Source organism: Octodon degus, unplaced genomic scaffold (assembly GCF_000260255.1).
Source record: "Octodon degus isolate 3935 unplaced genomic scaffold, OctDeg1.0 scaffold00027, whole genome shotgun sequence".
Lineage (NCBI taxonomy): Eukaryota > Metazoa > Chordata > Mammalia > Rodentia > Octodontidae > Octodon > Octodon degus.
Window position 1 is genome coordinate 2,626,266 of NW_004524603.1, and position 15,433 is coordinate 2,641,698.

Below are 15,433 nucleotides of genomic sequence, written 5' to 3' on the forward strand. Positions count from 1 at the left end.
CGGCCGGCGGCCGGGAGCGCCCGCGCCGCGCAGCCCAGCCCTGGCGGGCGCCGGCCTGCAGTCCCAGGTTGCTCTCGTGCGGAGAGCTGTAAATGCGGAACGGCCCCGCAGACACCCTCGTGGTGGGCGCCCCGTTTTCCCAAACCAGAGAGAACGTGGGTTGTGCTAGCAGTCATAGCGCGTGCTCCACAGCGTATAATTATCTGCTAGAAATGCGCCTTAGTTTTTACTCCGTGGTAGAAATGCGCCTCAGTTTGGCGTCTTCTGGCAGCCAGCCTTCCGAACATTTCGAGTCCTAAAGGAGTCCACCCGCAGCGTCGAGCTTGGAGAAAGGGAGTAGCCAGTGAGCCTAACTTAGTGATGAAGGCTGAGGGCCTTCCAGACGCTGGTCGGTGTGTCTGCCTGCCTGCACCCCGTTAGGTCCTCTTCTGCTGTCACTCTAGGGTGCAGACTTCTAGCTTTAAGTTTAAAGACTTAAAAACAGATGCTATACCCTGGGCAGCAAGAATGAACACTTTTTCCGGTATCTGTCCTTTCCATTTTCCCCCCAGTTTGCATCGTAGTTTTCTCTCCCCTTCCTGCTCTTTACAGGACTTCGGCCTGAACCCACTGACAGGAGACTTGAACCCACTGTGACGTGAAATAGGGAGCAAGCTGAACCCCACCATATTTGCTTAGCTGTGTCATGCCTAAGTCTACTTAAAGATGTCCTTGGCTAACGATTTCATATGAAAGTGTTTTTAAAAAGTTTAAAGCCAGAATATCTGTTGGCTGTGTCTTGTAAATGTGGGTTAAGAGGGCCAGGGAGATAGCTCAGTGGAGTAAGTGCTTGCCTGGCAAGCACAGGGTCCTGAGTTCAAGCCCTGGTACCACAAAAAAAAAAAAAAGGTAAATGTGGGTTAAGAGAGTGCCATGCTATGAGCATGTAGTGTGGGTGAGGTCCCGAGCAGGTGCAGAGGAGGCCTCCTGGGGGAGAAGGAGCTCACCTGAGCACCGGAAGCAGAAGAGCGGTTGCCTTCCTGCGGCCTGTTTGTGCTAGAACTGGAAACCATGTGTGACGTGGGGACGTCAGGATGCCCACTGGCTGGACTGCACTGGGCTGAGGCAGGAGAGACTGGGAGAGTGAGTGGGGGAGAGGTGGCTGCTGTTGGTGTCCTCCAAGTCCACCGACATGCTGGGCTGCTGACATGTAAGACTACCGAGACAGAAAGCCAAGACTTCTATCAGGAGGTTGGCGTGGACGGGAGGCAGAGTGGGGGCCTGCTGCGAGCATGAGTGTTGTCGTGATGAGGCCCCTGGTGTGGCTGTGTGAAGCCAGAGCTGCGTGGGGTGAGGCGAGGACAGGGACAGAAGAAGGTCCCCAGCCGTGAGTGGGCATATCTGGCGCGGGGCCGCTTTTGGGGCCCATCCGGTCTCCTGCCCCGTCCTGGACAGCAGTGCCTGGGTAATAGCTTTGGGGGCTGAGGATGCTGTTCATGAGTGTTCCCTTGCCCTGGTGATGGTGACCGCCTTGTCCTCACGCCCTAGGTTGAGGTCCAGGAGGCGAGTTGTGCGTTGTCGCCGTGTCCTCATCTGTCCTGTCTGTGTTGAAGCCGTGTGACAACTAGTAGCTGGCTCTCAGTAGCTTTTGTTGCTTTGTCAGTGAATCAAGATTTGCTACTTTTTATTGTCCCCAAATGTTTCATTGGCATATTATTCAGAGTGAAATTAGCTAATTCTATGAATAGGGTGTGTATTTATTAAAATGTCCCATCACTTCTGTGATTATTCACAGAAATCAGAAATAGGATCGAGTATTTTTCATTTTAATTTGTGTGTTTATTTTTAAAGGTTATTCAGCTTCTTAAAGCTGGGAAAGCCAAGGAAGTATCCTACAATGCTCTCGCCTCCCACATAATTTCAGAGGATGGGGACAACCCAGAGGTTGGAGAAGCTCGGGAAGTCTTTGACCTACCTGTTGTAAAGGTAAGTGGGAAACCTGATTTTATATCTTTAAGCAGTCAGTACATTAGCATTTTGCATAGTTCTTTACAGGGTTTGTTGAAGTTCTGTTGTGAAGGGAAATTTGCTCTGTGCGGAAAGCCTTGTGTTGTCTGGTAGCCCGCCTCACGTTCCCACGCGTGAGTTCATCCTGATGTGGGATGCCCTGTCCAGGGCAGCAGGGTTTATGTGCGTGACTGTAGGTCAGTTTTTCCACATACTGTAGGCTAGCATGGGCAGGTGTCTCTGCCTGGAAGCTCCAAGGCAGGAAACGCGTGAGGAGAGGGTCTGTCGCTGGGACTCAGTGGTGTGCGGCTCCCTGTAGGAAGGTGTACTGGACTCCAGCAGTGGGCCAGAGCTCTGCAGCAGGGCTGCTTTCCTTCTTCGCCTTGGTGGCGAGTGGTTCTGATTTCCAGCTGAGCCCCTGAAGAGAGGCCATGTGCTGTGCTAGTTAGCTGCTCTGAGAAAGCTCACAGTGACCACTAGTCACACTGGCCCGCAGCCACCCAGGCGACGCTCCTGCCTGACCCATGGGTACTTTACTGGAGACTTCGCTAGTGTTGGACGTCAGGTTTCATTAATCCACACATGTGGTGCCGCTCTATTGTGGCCAGTTCGTAACTGCTGTTAAATGCGGATTTTAAAGTTGGTGAGTCACGTAACACTGATCCCAAGAGCTGGTCAGGACAGACCAGCTCCCCACATCCGTGTGTTCAGACTGAGATACCCTTGGGTCTGCCATTTGTTGTGAACCACGTTTGTTTTCAGTTAGTTCTCCCCTGCTGCTGTCTCTTTCTCTCCCTTCTGTCAAATGCTGTGCCTTAAGCAAGTCAGTATTCCAGTTCCCGTCACTTAGTGATAAACAGCTGCCATCACATCAAATAGGGGAGTCCAGGCGTGGAACTGCTCAGCAGGCTTAGGAACTTGACGCTTGGCAGTAAACGCGGGAGTGGATCTGGCAGGAGGAGCTTCTCAGACCACGCTGTGCAGCTGCTGCCCAAGCCGGGTGGCTGTTCCTCTGCAGTGGCGGATCGTGGTGACCTCTGCACCGGCATGTGGGTTTCAGCGCTGCCCGTGCAGGCTTGCATGCGGGCCTTTGGTGGGGAGGCGGCCAGCGGTCCTTGCTGGCCCCCGATGCCATTCTGTAGACAAAGCAGAACTCAGGGCCCTCCTTCCCATTGCAGGCCAGTCATCTGTCTTCTCCAGCTGCCTCTCTGGAGTGCCCAAGTGTGTTGTGGTTAGTGCGCTTGCGTTCTTACGCAGAGTCACTGAGTGGCAGCTGGCCTGGTAGGACAAGGACCTGCTCCTACTCCTGACCTGCTCCAGCAGAGGTTCTAAACCTATCTAACTCCACAGCCCCTTTTTAGACTAAATGCATTGTGGTGCCCCCTTCAGGGTCCAGAAATGAAACTCCCGTGTGGGATGACTTGCCACATACCTAGAAGTATATGGGGGCGGGCCGAGGGCTAGCTCACTAGTAGTGCTGTGCTTGGCATGGGTGTGACCCACCTGGGTTCTGTCCACAGCACTACAACACACACACTGGCTCGTCTGAAATGTGAAGGAGAAAGGCGAGGAAGGTATGCGTGTGGACTTGTGCCAGCGCGAGGACACAGTGAGCTTGCCGGGCCCACAAGTAGAGCGGCTGGCAGTGCAGTGGCATTCGGCGCGGCCAGCGGTCCTGCCGGAGCCGTGGGCCACGCGGAGCCTTCCACTCTAGGGAAGCTTGTCCAGCTAGGCTGCATGGCAGTCCCAGGCCCTCCGCAGCGATTGCGGGGCTTCTACGGGCAGCACCCCTCTGCCAGGCGCGTCCCTGTGCTTGTTGCATCCGTGTCGGCCTCCAGCCCACTTGGGGGCCTTTCAGAGCCTGTCCTGTGGCCGGCCACTCTGCGCAGTCCTGGGTCCTCGCCTGCTTTCCGCTGAGGCCTGTCTTCCTGCTGCCGCCGCCAGTGGAGTCTAAAATCCGGGCGCTGAGGCTGAGGCCTGCCTCTTGGGGCCTTTGACCTTCCCCGATAGAGTTTGGCAGTGCGTTTTGTGAAGAAGGTGTCCTTACACACTCAGTGACCATCTGTCACCTACGTATTTGACTTTGGTAGATGTTTACAGCTCAGTTTGGGAGGGGAGAAGAGGCTGAAGGGAGAGTAGCGGAATGGGGAAGCAAGTTGCAGAGCTTATGGTTTTGGTACTAGAAGTCAAACTCAGGACCTTGTGCTTACCTGGCAGCACTTGTGCCACTGAGCTACGTCCCTGGCCCCAAAAGCTCGATTTTATGGGCAACACAACATTTAAAATAATTTTTACAGCTTTATTAGTGCTTGTCTGCAGCGCGCGATTACAGTCATCGTGAGGAGCTGTGCAGGGATATAACACAGACTGCTTTTTCCTTTGTTTTGAGGCAGGGTCACTGTAGGCAGTTGAAGCTGGCCTTGAACTACGTAGGGCAGGCTGGCCTCAAACTCAAGTGATTCTCCTGCCTCAGCTCCCAAGGGCTACACTTACAAGTGCATACCTCTACACCTGGCTCTAATTTTTTTTAATAGAAACACTTTTCCTCGATGGCCTTGACATCGTCACAGATACTGTTTTGATGGTGCAGACTCGTAGTAGGCTTATTTTGCATATTGCTCCTTGGTTTGCTTTTTGAGGTATGACCTTGCTTTGTAGTTCAAGCTGGCCTTAAACTCAAGGCAGCCTTTCTGTGAGCCTCCCAAATGGTGATTCTAGGCATGTACCACCATGCCTGCCTCTAAATTGCTTCTTACTACTTTGCTTTTCTCTTCCATTTCAGCTTTATCAGTGTACCCTACTTAGCTTTGCCTCCTTCTGCCTGGATGCACCTTGCAGCAGGCCCCAGGGCGCTGTCCGGCTGTGCAGGCCTCCTGGTAGCTAGCCCAGCATCTGTAGCCGGGGAAAGGCTGTTGGGTCCCAGGCAGGCTCCCCAGGGTGTGGTGCAAGGCGGTGGTGCAGGAGTGTGGCCCAGGTCACTCCTTGCAGACTGGCCGGAGTGCACACCTGAGGCCCCTGCAACCCCACCCTGATCCACAGACTGGGAGCCCTGCCTTGCCCTGCCTGCCTGCCTTCCCACGGCTGGCGACCTCAGCTCGGAGGCCCCAGGCTGTGGGCAAGCACAGCTAGAGTGCTGCTGTCAGGCCTCCTCCTGCAGAGCCCAGTCTCCCGTAAGAGGGAGGCCTGGCCCACACCTGGATGTTCTGAATTCCGAGGCTCCAAGGCTGAAGTTTGGCTGGAATTTCTCCAGAATTACCCAATTGGGAAGATACATTGGACAAAGAAAGTGGACAGCAACATAAAGATACTTTCAGATTTCATGTGCTTTATCCAGTAACTTGGTTAAAATCTGTTGTAAAATTACAAAATGATCACGAAGTTGTTATCACAAGCACAACTGATCTGTCTTACTTTATAGAACCCTTGTCCTGTTACAGGCCTCTTGGCTGGTGCTGAGGTACTGTAGCTGTCACCTAAGCAGTGACGCAGGGCCTCTGTGGCCCACAGTGTGTGACAGTTGATTTGATGGAAGGGGTTTGGGGACTTTCAGCTGGAATGTGAGTGGCATGAGAGATGCGTTTTTCTTGTCATTGTCATATCCCTCAAGCCCTGTACTGATTCTACATCAAACATTTGACGTGAATTTTTGAGGACCACATTGGTGGCTATGTCATGAGTGGGGTGTGTGTGTGTGTGTGTGTGTGTGTGTGAGAGAGAGAGAGAGAGAGAGAGAGAGATTCGACTGAGGTGTGGAGGTTTGCTGGCTAAATGGATATTTTTACCTTTTTTTTTTTTAAAGTTCCACATGCAGTTGTAACTTCGGAGAGGTTTTTTTTCTTGTGGTACTGGGGATTGAACTCGGGACCCTGCGCTTGCCAGCTATCTCCCCAGCCTAAATGGATATTTTTAGACAGCAACTTTTCCAGATTGGTCTGTTACAGTAATGATTAGTGTCATTTTAAAAGTTAAATGCAGAAATAAAAGATGAGGTAATGTTCTAAGACTAAAGTATCAAATAAGTTGTATTTACTTTTTTTTATAATTAATATAAGTTTTGGAATTAATAAGATTACTAAGTAGTTAGAAATAATTTTTGTATTTTATGACCTCTGTATCTCTGACTACTGAAATGATGTAAATATGGGCTTGGCTCAACCCAGGGTTCCGGAAGGTATCTTGGGGCTCACTAAACCCTGGCCACAGCTCTGGTGGAGGTGGGGCGGTGGGGGTGGGGCAGCAGCAGTCCGCCTCTGGGTGAGGCCAGCAGTCTTGAGTGCATGCTCCTGCTTTTTAAATGCATGTGCATCATAATTAAAAAAAAAAAAGGTAGCGTCTTATGAGGTTAGTAATGTTGCTTAGTTATTGTGGGCTGGCCTCCCAAAGAAGTGTATAGCAAAGGCTAACTAGAAGATGCAAATGGAATGATTTCAGGACTCCAGGAGGCGTCTCCTGGGCTAGGACCAAGACCTTCTCTGGGTGGCCTGTGTTCATTTAGTTATCAGAAGAAGGGCGGGAGGGTGAACAAATAGTTTAGCAGATTAAAGCCCAGGCACAGGGGCCGGGTTCACTCCCTGGCCTGCCTGCGGGCCCCGCCCCCAGGGTGTGCTGAGATGGCAGTTGAGCTGGGTGTGGTGGCACGTGCCTGTAATCCCAGTTGTTGGGAAGCTGTAAACAGGCGGGTCACTAAGAGTCCGATCTAGTAGTGAGACCCTGAACACCCTGTAGACCCTTCCCTGAAATACAGGAAAAAGGGGGGGGGGGTGGGAACCACTCCTGAGGTATTAAGTTAATCTGCCTAGGAAAGGGACACCTGAGGCCAGTCTTTATCTGGTTGGGGTTGGATCCAGGTGTCCTTGGCTGTGGCCTTGTGGTATCCTTTGAGGTTGTTTTGGCTTCTTCGTCTGTCACGGGCCTCAGAAGGGACAAGAGCCTCACAGAGGGTCACTTTCTAAGAGTCCACCACCCATGTCCAGATGAGGGGCCCCGGCCTAGGGCAGACTCACAGGTACATGTGGGAAGCCCATGGGTAAAGTAAGTCCTGCTCAGGGTTCGTCGTGGCGGTCCCCAGCGGGGCCTCCTTGGAGCATCGGGGTTTTCAGTGTGCACGGCAGGAGCAGCAGCGGGCCTTTGAATGTGATATTGGTGCTGCCTGAATACTCAGGCTCAGGTCCGGAACACCTTTTGATTGAATTCTTTTTCTTTTTCAGCCTTCCTGGGTGATCTTGTCCGTGCAGTGTGGAGCTCTTCTACCGTATCCTTTTTTGGGGCATGAGTGGAGGGAAAGGATAACTCTTGAGTTTAAGATAGAAGTGACAGTCACTGACTGAAAAGCGGATTCACTAGTGAGATGCAGCTCACTAATGAGCTATTTCCTTTGGACATGCTGCCCCTGCCTTCTCTGTCCTGTATCATATGTTATGTGCTCATCCGTGTCATTGCCCATGTCAGGAGCGGCCCAGCTGTGACCAGCAGCTCTAGCCAGGACCAGGAGTCATGAATTCTAGTTCTCTCAACTAGAAGTCTAAGTCCATAGATACCAGTATTTGATGAGTTCGCTGGACAGCAGAGAGGACTGTGTTTGTCAGGTGCGTTGCTGATGCTGCAGGACGGAGGCTGGGCACATCTGTGTCTGGGCAGCGCTTGTGCTAGGATGGGTCCTGACTTGAGGATGGTGAGAGGGCCACATCCTCTCTGTCCTGGAGGGCCTTCTTGACCCTGGGCTCACAGGCGTGTTTGTCGGGTCGCAGTTCCGAGTTGGCTGTGTTGGGCACCAGCCGCTCTGCAGCTTCTGTTCATTCTGAATGACGAGGCCTCAGTGGAGATGCGCTCCAGGTAGTGTCTGGGTGTGGAAACCGCTGCTTTTAAGGACGCCGAAGGGTTCCGGTGTTGGCATTTTAGGCTTGGGTAAGAGATTATGACATTCATTTTTTTTTTTTTTTTTTTTTTGTGGAACTGAATGTTTATGAGCCTCTCAACTTTCCTTCTTTTTTTTTTTTTTGTGGAACCAGGGACTGAATTCAGGCCCTTGCGCTTGCCAGGCAAGCACTTATTCTAGTGAGCCATCTCCCCGGCCCCACTCTGTTTTGTTTTGTAGCTGTGCCAGACAGTGCCTTTAAAAGTACTTGCTGCCTGTGGAGTCAGTACAAACAGAAGGAATATCACTGTGAAATTTTTATAGAAGCCCTCCACTAAATAGGACACACCCTTTTAAAAACAGTTCTTGGAGGAGAGAAAAGCTTCACAGTTTCAGCTCAGGAATTATGCAGCCTGTCACTTGGCTGAAGGGTTGAAGGACATCAGCTCCTGGTGGCAGCAGTTCTTATTTATTGATTTATTTCATGGGGGTGACACAGCAGGGAGGGAGTGGGTATTTCGGAGATGGGAGGCTCCTCTGCCTGTTTTGGGCTGTGTACTTCCCACCACGCCTGCCTGGGAAGTGCTGGTCTCATGGCCATTGGGCCGGGAGGAGCCGAGGCGGGAGTCCCTGGTGCCGGAGTGAGAGGCCTCCGGAGCTGAGGCAGGAAGGGGAAACGTCTTGGACACAGAGCTTCCGGCGTCACGCTGGGGTCTGCAGAGCGTGTGGCAGTGAGGAAAGGGCAGTCTGTCCATTCACAGGAAGCTGAAGTCACGGCCCGACATAGCCCTGTGCTGCGTGCCTTCGTCTCTGTTGGTAGGGAGGGAGAGGGCTACTGCGACCGTTGAACCCTGGCACTCCAGGTCCTTCCAGGACAGTTGTGCTTGTGTGCGTGGACCCTAGGGAACAGCCTGGGGAAGGGGCTAGATCCTCCTGCTTCTGTAGAGCCCATCCTCAGCATGGTGAGCGTGGTGCACTTGGCAGCAATCGCTAGGCCCCACCAGGAAGGGCCTGGGACTCTGCTTCCTGCTTCTCAGTAAGGGGGCTGTGGGGCTGTGAGCCTTCCCACCCTAGCTCCAGGATGTGGTGGCCATGGGACTGGAGCTCAGCCTCTGGGGGAGGAGTTTTATGCTGTGTAGTGCAAGAGGTGCCCCCCGTTCCCTCTAAAACAAAGTAAGGTGTGGTTGTGTTGCTTTTAGAGCCGCTGCCACCCTGTGCGTGCATGTGGGTGCCCACTGGTGCACAGTGCGCTCCGGTGCCTGGCACATGCTTTCCCCATACATGTCTTATGTCTACTTTGTGATGAATCTGGAGAGACCGGATTTTAGGGTGCATTTGACTGCGACCCACTCAGCCCCCGCTTGCTATGCTCCTGTTGTTCCAGCCACACTGCTCTCCCATGGGCTTCTGTAGTCTGCCTTGCCGAAGGACCACAGTGGGAGGCTGAGGAGGGCCCGTGCACGCGGCAGGTGGGCTGCGCCTGGCGGGGAGGCCCAGGCTGCGCTGATCGTGTGCGTTGTGATCTTAATGACTGCCAAACAGAGTCAATGGTTTTTCTCCGGAGTCCTGTCAGATATTTTTTGGAGTCACTGCCTGCCTTTCTCAGGTGAGCCGGTTACTGTTAGTCCTGTGATACGTGTGACTGGGTTATTGATCTGTTTGTTAGCCAGTTTTGGAGAGGACTTGTGCCAGCCAACTGTATGTTCACTGTAAATGTCTGAAACAGTTATTTAAATACGTCTACTTTTAAGAATTAAAATTTTAGCTGCGTGTCAGTGGTCTTTGTAACAAAGGAATTGTAAAGATATAAAGCTTGAACATGGAAATGTCTGCGGTGAAAAGGTGAGAATGTAGTCAAAACTATAGTCAAAAATTTTTTAAATTTAAACTTTGGTGCAGAACAATAAAATAATAGTAACACCTAGGCAGACAGGTAAAAAAGTGAGTTTACAGCTATAAAAAGGGATTGTAAATAAGTATGACAAAACACTGGCTGACATGTTCTGATCTGCGCCCAAGTCGAGATGAGATGCTGTGTCCGCTGACCGGACCCTCCTGCACTGCACGTTCTGCGCATCCCATGCACCTCTGCCGACGGCGTGCCGGGGAGGGGAGACCAGCTTTCCTGCGCCTGTGGGGAGTGCAGCTCAGCCGCTCAGTGCATGTGTGTCAGGAGAGCCTGACGCATGAGGGTGCCCATGAGGTCATAAGGAGTAAAACTGGGGAAAAATCACTATGTTAAACCTGTGTATACTTATACAGTGGTTTGGATACTTGGACATTTTTGAATTGTGGTTTATGAAAATATATAGACATGGGAAATGTTTGAAATGGAAAGAAAGTACAACACTGCATCAGTAGAATAGGGATGAAGAATCGGAAGTTAGGGGCTGCGGTGTTCTTGGTGGTTAGCGCTGGGTAGCAGAAGAAGTGGATCTTTTTTTTTTTTTGGGCGGAACCGGGGATTGAACTCAGATCCTTGTGTTTGCCAGTCAAGCGCTTATCCTACTGAGCCATCTCCCCAGCCCCAAGAAGTGGATCTTTAATGCTTACTTGTTTTATTTTGACCTTTTAACTCTCAATTATAATGAAACCTTTTTATCAAAAACAGTTAAGTTGGGTTTGTTGAAGTTTCAGAATTACACGCAGCGATCTTCTCTGCTTGAATGAATGAGTGGCATCCGATGGGGAGAGTGCTGATGAGGGCCGCCATCCCTCTGAGCCTGTGGTCTTAGGCCTGGCCTGTGCTTTGGTGCTTGGTGACATCAGGGACACTTGCGGAGGTGGAGGGGGTCTGACCGTGGTCCTGTTTCACCCCTGAGCTTTGTGCTGGAGGCTGCCAGAGCCCGGTCACATCTGATGATCACCGCCAGTTGCTGGCCAGACAGCCCCTAGCAGTCTGAATGTGACTGCTCCTTTGTCCACGGAGAGTTTAGCTGTGGCTGCTGTGTTCTTACTTCTGTTAGCAATTCTGGAAGTTCCTTGAGATTGTCAAATCCTTTCTGTTCCTTCTGCATCGATTTGGTGCAGATTCTGAAAGGAGTAAAATTGTTGCTTTTCCCTTCTGAATGGGATTTGGGATTTGTATTTTTTAGTGACTTTCACATACAGTATAAAAGTATGTTTACATGATGAGGATCTTTAATGTTGTCTAAAATGATTTTTTTAATTGCCAGGTGCTATGGTTATGTGTAGCTTCATTATCTTCTTTACAGTTCTATGCATAGTCCAAAGTTGTAGCCAGTGTAGCAGAAAAACTTTTAGAATGAAAACTTTGTCGGTGTTTATACATCACCGAAGTGTACTTTGGCTGCAGTGTATGTTTCTCATTTCCTTGCGCTGACTGGATTTTTGGGTTCCCACTTAGTGACGGGCACAGGGGAGAAGCCATGCTGAGCTGGCCTTTGGGTGAGTGGGGTCGCGTGGCATGGTTGGCCCACACGTGTGTGAGTGTAAAGGGATTCACCTAAACGAGGTTAGAGCTGGAGGACCTGTTAGAATGAATGAATACTGGGCTGGCCAGATAGCCCAGTGGACTAAAGCGCCTGCTTAGGCAGAGCGCAATTGCCAGGGTTCAATCCCCAGGGTGCTATGCCAGCCCTGCCCCTGCTGAGATTGTAGTTGAGACGGCATGGTGGCATGGGCCTGTAACCCCAGCGCTTGGGCGGCTGAAAACAGGAGAATCCCAAGTCCGATCTATGTAGTGAGACCCTGTAGACACTGTCCTAAGTAACATTTAAAAAAAAAAGAACAAATACGTTTGGCAAAGGGTGCCTTAGTTCTCATGCATGGCCGCATGGTGCGCTTGCTGTGGTGGTGCAGGTGTGTGCAGGAGCAGGGAGGGGGCCGACCTTCTCGCTCAGGCAGTGTGGTCCTGACAGGACGCCCAGAGCAGGCAGCATCCTGGAGACAGCACAGGTAAGGACGAGGGAGGAGGCAGAGTCGGAAGCCAGGGTGTGTGTGGTGGAGGAGGAGACGTGGTCGGGGCAGAGGCGCTGAACCCGGTGTGTGGCTTTGGACCTTGTGAAGACGTGGGATGCTGGCTCACTTCCTTCTCGTGTATTGAGTTCTGGGTTATGGTTGCTTACAGAAGTAAAGTCACTTGTGATCATTGTGGTAAAACTGGTCTGGGGGTTGTATGTGTCAGAGAGGCAGGGTAGAAGCCAGAGTTTTGGCATTGAACGCTGGTTCCTGGTGCCTGCCCTGCCATGGGGGTCAGGCTTGGCCTCTGCTGTCCTTGCAGCTGGAGCTCTGGGGCTGTGGCAGGTTGGTGGGAAGAGGAGGCCTGGCTGGTGGCATGCGGCAGAATGCGGAGTTCTGGGCGCACTTGGGCTCTTTGGACTTGGGGAACTGGAGACAGTGCAGCTGCAGGGGACTCCCACAGCAGGGTGGGAGAAGAGAGGTGACCTGGAGCAGAGCCCACACCCCACCCTGACGGTGTGCACACCGCCAGCTTCAGGGTAGGGAGCTTGGGAACACGCAGAGAGGGTGCTGGTGAGTGAGGTGTTATTTGTAGAAACCAAGCTGAAGTCACATTCGGTCGTTTTGTTGTTCTTGCTAGGAAGTTGCAGGGTCCGAGCCAGAGAGAGGTTCAGCATGCGTGTTTGTAGCAGAGCTGTGCTTGGTTTTCAGTTCTAGTTCTGTCTGTGGCCCCGGAGGAGGGGAGAAACAGGTGGAAAGTGAGGCGGAGCGTCGATCCGCTCCTTGAACACTGCATGGGTGCAGGGCTCTGAGCAGGGCTTGGGTCCCGAGAGAAGATACCTGCGGCCCACACGCAGGAGCAGCATGTCCCCCAAGGAGATGGGGGAGCGTGGCTGGTGGCCACAGGTGTCTGGAACCTCCGAGCAGGGCAGTGTGGTCTGGTGGGCGTGCTGGGGAGGCCCTGCTGGTGAGGAGCGGCAGAGGCCCGAGGCCCGTTCCCGACTGTGGGGTGGAAGGTTGAGTTTTATCTGGTGCTAACCTTGGCCCAGGGCGTGGCAGGGTCTGGGGTGGGTAGTGGGAAGGTAACATGGTGAGATCTCCTGACAGCCAACTCAATGGGTGAGCAGAATCAGGATAAGCATTAGCCCAATCTCAGGGGATCACACACTCATTGTCATGGCGTCGTCGGAGTGGTTGTGGAAAGCACTCGACCTTCAGAGGCTGGTGGAGGGTGGGAAGGAGCTTATTTGGTAGCAGCGCATGTAAAGAAACCCTAGAAACGTTGGTGTAAAAAAGCACACAGGGAGTATGAACACTTCGTGGTGCTAAAAGTGTTAATTTAGATTTAAGACATTTTAAGGAATATGTGTCCAGTGTCCTCCAGCGCAGGGCCCAGGGGTCAGAGAGAGGTGAGAAGCTCTTGCTTTGCAGCAGCACCAAGCAGTGGCACGTGTTCTCATCCTGCAGTTTCCCTCTTGGTACCCGCACAGGCTGCACGGGCCAGACGTGTGGACAGTGTGGGGATGCTGCAAAGTGCCGAGCCGCGAGCAGGCACAGGGCTAGACCCCGCAGGACGGAGCAGCTATGGTGGCTGCGGCCGGGAGCCCTGTGCGCACGCCAGGCAGGAGCAGCCTGCCGGGGACTGCGCTCGGCGGTTCCCAGTGGCCTGCTGTCTTTTCCCGGCAGGGTACTGGCACAAGCTGGGGCTCTTTGTTGGAGTCTTCCAGAGCTCTCCCAGGGAGAAGGAGGGAAGGGAGCTCGTGCCAGCAGAAGCTGGGAAGCACAGACACACCTGCCTGGTCCTGAGCCGGTGTTAATGCAGGCTGGCCTCTTGTAATGTGCTGGGTAGGTTTTGGGGACTAGGTCGACGTGTAATGGAGAGCCTGGCCAGGCCATGATGCAAATCTGGAAGTCTAAAAATGAAAATCCTTGCCGTTCTGCATCTCAGTCAACAAATATTTCCTGGCTGCCTACCCACATGCCTTGCACTGTACTAGGTTCTGTGAAAGATAAGGAGCTTAGGGCCCAATTCTTACATAGGACTCTAGTCTTTAATAAGTAGCATTATACCTGCCTATTAACATGGGACCAGGAGAAAAGCTGTCCAGGCCTGATCTGGGGTGGGGAGACCGGAAGGAGGAGGAAGGGGCCTCTGGTTGGTTGTAGGAAACCTTGGGGCAGCCGGTAGGGTTCTGGTCCTCTGCTCCTGGATGGTAGAGTCCAGTGGGGGGAGACACACAGGCTGTCATGGAGTGAGGGGCGTCCAGGGCGCTGCACGCTTGCTGGGGTGCAGTGGGCCAACCAGAGCTGGAGCTCATGAGGAGCCAGGGATGGCAGGCCTGTGCACACAGGCTCAGGCTGCCTGAGCAGCCTCATTCCAGTGCAGCTGTGAGGGGAGCAAGAGGGGCCCACGCCCGGGAGCAGGAGCGTGTGGGCCGCACCTTGCCTGTGTCCTGGGATTGAGTGGTGGGTTGCAGCTGAGCAGTGGAGCGGACAGCAGAGTATTAGCAACTGTAAGAGTTGTGTGTTAGAAAGTTGGCTATTAAAAAGGAGATCACTTTCCCCCATTATAAAATCAATGGTTTTGAAAACGGAAATACAGAAAAGTACCAAAGTGGACACACAGGTTTCCCCTAGCTGTGTCACCGCTGGGAAGCTATCCATGACGCTTTGGTGTGGGAAGAACATTGCTCATCGTGCTGGTCTGGTGCACAACCTGCGCTCCTGTGGATGGCCTCCGCCGTCCAGACCGTACTGTGGCCAGCCCGGGTCTGGAGGTTTCCAGGCTGGCGGGATGCAGTGCTCACCCGCCCTCCTGCTGCTCCCTGCACGATGTTCTTTGCACAGCAAGGTGGCGCCCCCGGGTGCAGGCAGGTGCATGTGGGCTGGTCACTGCAGCCGGCAAGTAAGTAGGCAAGCGCAGCCAGTGCAGCCGGACTCACAGACAGAGTGCAGGAGGTCAGGCCTGAAGCTGCATTCTGACAGAAGATTAGAGAGTGACTCACTGGGTGAGTCTGTCTTACTAATTACACCCCAGCTCTCCAGATACTGCAGGGTGTCATTGTTTTGTGAACTCCTCTAATAAAAGTAACCAGGTAATGTTTCTGAAATGTGACACTGAATTATTAAATTGAAGAGATGTGAAGTAATGACTTAAAAACTTGTTTTAGAAAGTTAAAATGTTCTTAGGGCCAGGGAGGTAGCTTATTGGTCTAAGCATCTACCTGCCAAGTGCAACATCCTGAGTTCGATCCCCAGTACCAAAAAATGGGAAAGAAAGTTAATATGTTCTTGTTATTCAGAGGAGTGTGGAATACAAGATAATTCCTAGAAATAGTTGTCAGATCTGTCAGGGTAGATATGGAATGTTAGATTATTAGCAAGCTGTCGTTGGCTATTAGAAACATTATTATTCATAAAAGTACTTTTAAAAAATTATCTGGTGATACTTTTAGAACTCGTGAATGCCCATGATCCTCAATTTATAATAAATTTGTCCAGACCCCCCCACCCAAAAAAAAAAAATAGGATTAGTTTAGAATTGATGTTCACAGTTATCTTTCTTAAATGTTCCGTTGACTCTCAGACTTTTAAATTTTATTTTTTTAGAAATTGTTACTGACTTTCCCAGAAGTTACTGGCCTTGTGAAAGCATGTTGACCAGCAGAGCAG